The following is a 4422-nucleotide window of genomic DNA, read 5'->3' as shown; positions in this document are numbered from 1 at the left end:
GGAAGACAATATGTAACCTATTAACTATTGATTTCTTACTATATATTTTTTCTTCAAATTTTGTATTACTTGTACCCTTTTATTGCTTTGTTTTTTTTTTAAATTTCCTTTCTTTTTTCTATTTAAATAAAAGAATAGAGTCTAAATAATACTTATGGAATATAAAATCTGAAGCAATACAAATTTAAAACAAATCTTAGTGTCTATTTGCAGTTGGATTCCTGAATTTTTAAGTTTTAATAGTGGGTGCTTCTTACAGTCTTTGTGAGGAGTTGGTGGTTGCACACAATACAGCTTCTTTCTTACTCTTCTGCTTCTTTCCTCTTCCCCACATTCCCTCATATCTTACTGTTCTTTCTATTTGCAAATGACCTTTTTTTCTTTTCTTATTCATTGACTCTTACTTTGCTTTTTAAATTACTCATACCTTGGGATTCTCATATAAAAGAATCCATGCAGTATTTATTTAAGCTGTGTGTCTAATTCATTTCACTTAATATTATGGTCTCTAGGTGCATACTATTTCCTTCATAATGACTCAAAATTATTCTTCTGTATAGCAAAGTAGTACTCCTCTATACACCTCATTTTCTCTATACATTTATGGGTTTATGAAATCTAAGGGTGTGGGCTTATTATGTCAGTAACCTGTAAATTGAGGCAAGAGCAACATCAGCTCAAACCCTACCTTGGCAATTTAGTGATTTAGGAACTCGTGACTCAAAATTAAAAATAAATGTTAATTAATTAATAAGAAAGAAACAAGGCAAGTATCTCATTGTGAAGATCTTCAATCCAATATGGTGAAAACTTCTCCTAACCTGTTATGCAAATGAAAAAGGTCAAATGGCATTTGTATTCCAGGAAAATTAGGCATATTCAATCAGAAAATGTAAATAAAGGATTTAATAAAATAGTCATTTCAAGTTTTCTATAGATACTTCAATAATCATCAAGATTTGGAATGTTTAAATAATAGTTAAATAATTTAAAATAATATTTTATATAAAATGTAATTCTTCATGTTACATTGGTGTTTTAAAATATAGGCAGAAATAATGATAAAATTAATTGTAGATTCCTTTAGTCTATAAAATTAATTTTCTTAATAAATAAAGTCATTTGACAGTATGCTTCAGAAATAATGCTTAGAAAACGCATGATGACAATAAATGATCCAGTGGACTGTGTGGCACTCATTAAATTTGACATTGAAGGCTTTATTTTCCTGTTGCTTTAGTCAATTTGTTGTTTAGAAATATTAAAGACAAAGTTTGATAAGAAAAAGCCAAGGTAATAATTCATTACTCTAAATTGAAGGCAAGTTAAGCAGATCTTCAAAGTCACATTTTGTATGAAACATAGATGAGATGAGAATGAAGAAAAAATTTTGAGAAAAATTTAGAAAGATTTTAGTGTCACTAGCTCTATGATATTGTTACAGGGAGCTGAGTTAGAAATATTATTGGCAGTCAGACAGGGCTGGGCTCCCCACTGAACCAGTGCAGATCAGATACCTTGCAAACTTGGAGGACATGGGCACCTCTGCTGTGGGACAGGTCTCAAAACAAAGGGCAAAATGAATGCACCCACACCCTAAGTATAAACATCAGGGGTTGATATTCTAAATGGGTATGGATCCCCTTGAGGATCCCAGGAGTCACTATCCCACTCCCCTACAGGAAGAGTCACTGCTCTTTAAGTATGCCTGCTTGCTACATGACTCGCTTCCCCATTTGCCCGTGATTTGATCAATTTTACCTAAAGAATTAATCTTATTGGTTGAACATAGTTCTGTCCCACCTCATTCCCACCTCATGAGTTCCTATTTTTCCTCACCTTGGACCTGATCCACCTTGTGATTTTGCTCTATAGAAGTTCCTAAGAAAGACAGAGGCTTTAGCCACCCAGTCAGGACCCCTTCTATCTTTCTCTCATAGAGAAGCTTTTTTACCCTCAATAAAGATATCATTCTCTTAAATTCTATTGTTTCTCAAATTCATTCTTTAATTTTATAGAAAAAGAACTAGTACCAGACATCTAGTGGGTTGGGCGTTTCCTCCCCTTATATAAAAAAAAAAAAAATTCACACACATCATCTCCTAGACAGTTGAAAGCAGATTGTAGTTAAAGTTCATGATGCATTAGCACAAGTAAGCAAGAATGATGATTTTTTTAAAAATTTTGCTTATTGCTACTTATCACATTATTTTCATCTTTTGCAGGTCTTAAGCATGCTATTATGCCTCATGAGGGTGTTTTCCAACACTGAGCACCAGCTTTTCTATTAGAATTAGTTCTTTGAGTTTTGCTACTGATTGACAATGTGCATCAGTCATCGTCTTTACCCTGCCTGTCCTAAATCTTCAGTGCATGGTCTCATCTTAACCCATCTTCCTTTGTGCTTCTCTCCCAGATCAGATAACATGAATACATTTCTTTGAAAAGCCTCTACATTTTGAAATGCCGTGTTCTCTAAGATTGCAGTAATCAAAGCCTAAAATTAAAAATAAATCAATACCAAAAATGTATCATTTTCCTTTGTCAACAACGAATGTGACAGTGTAACTACAGAATAATCTGTCACCAACATTGAATTAGCATCTATGCTGCAGCAGCAGCATCTTCTGGGCAAAGAGAAAAAATGTGAAATAGCATCAAATGAATGTGATTAGTGGAGTAAAAAGTTTTTCACCAGAAAACTGAGTGCATTTTCAGATCATTATTTGAAATGTAAATGAACAAGAGGTAATAAAAAATATATGATCTACACTAGGTATTCATGTATTTATAATTTTAATCTGCCACTTTTGAAATGGAGTGTGATTCTTAATTTTTAAAGTGGATTATCCCAGGCAATTCAAAAATAATGAGATTCTCTTATTAAAATAATCATATATGTTTTTACTGAACATGAACATTTTGACAGTGCACTTTGCTTTGCAGGATATACTTTATCTTGGCAACTTTGAATTGTGTGACTTAACACAGTAAGAGACCATTTACCATAAGCAAAGGAGTTGCAGATTGTTATTAAATATCTTCCAAAGCACATGTTAAAGGATCAAAGCTGGTGGTATACTCTGTTTCGATGGAGCTTTTAGAATGCAAGACCAGTTGGAGAAAATTTGGTCACTTTGGTGTCCTCTCAAAGTCAGGTCAATAACGTGTATCCTGCAGGACGATCTGAGGACTGCTGTCCTTTTCCTCACTCATTATTTTTCCTAGACAGCCTGAGGAAAGCAGTTTGCTTTATTCTTTTCTCCCAAAAGGTCCTGGGTCCCTTCAGGACCAGAAGTGACAGAGCCAACAGAGAGAATTTGGGTGAAGCTTCAGACACTGTGAACTAAACGAGAACTACTGTCTTTATAATTTGTTTTGCTTCAGTGAGGAAAGACTGCATAGCATAAATGTGATATACAGGTATTTATTTTTGAAGATGGTGAGATGACCTTTCTTTGCAGTTGTCTTATATTGTAATAGCCAAATTGAAATTTTTACAAATTGTATCCCATTCTTTGGGATAATGAAATTAATTTATTATTATTACTTGAAGATATGGTAAAATACTGCATAAAGCAAAATGGACTGTAGAAATCAGTAATTATATCTAAGGGACATTTTTTTCTCCTTCAAGAAATGTTAGAAAAGCATGCCATAAACTTTTATTTAAAGATACCTGGCATAGGTCAATGAAGCACACAGTATCACACTTTTGCTTTGCAATTTTGTGAGTACCCAAATCATGCATCATTTTTTGGTTACTTTTCTCTGTGCTGGAACAAAATACTCAACACCTAAAATGAAGGAAGGAAAGGTTTATTTAGCTGACAGTTTGTGGAAGTTTCAGCCCATAATCATCTGGTTCCAAGATAGACAGATGTTATGGCTCCAAGGCACTATCAAGACAGCAGCCGCCAGAGCAAAAGGGGGCAGAGTAAGCCTCTTCTCCTCCTGTATATTGTACACAGGCCACCACTCCCCTCCAGGACTGCTGTAGCACTCACAAAATCTCCTTGCCCTCCTCTTGCACAGGATAAGGATAATTACAAATAAGATCCTGGCTCCCTGCTGAGTTTCTTGGTTTAACTTGTAAACTGATTAAACTGACACAATATATCAGCCATAACACACTATTGAGCAAAAGTTTTATAATTTTTGTGAAGCAACATGAATATTTTTCTCAATTTCTGCTATTTTTTTTTCCAAATTCTATTTATTCCAAGTACACTCATGTGTGGAGTACCGAATATTGTCTAGTTTATCAGGGAAGAATAACACATGGCAACATGAATAGTGCATATATATATATATATATATATATATATATATATATATTCAAAATCAAATATATTTATTTTACAAGACCAAGAAAATGACTTTAAAATTATAATAATCTTTATATATTTTAATTGTATTCTG

Source organism: Cavia porcellus, unplaced genomic scaffold, assembly GCF_034190915.1.
Source record: "Cavia porcellus strain 051 isolate PalLab524CR breed Dunkin Hartley unplaced genomic scaffold, mCavPor4.1 scaffold_11, whole genome shotgun sequence".
Taxonomy (NCBI): Eukaryota; Metazoa; Chordata; class Mammalia; order Rodentia; family Caviidae; genus Cavia; species Cavia porcellus.
This window is presented reverse-complemented; position numbering follows the sequence as displayed.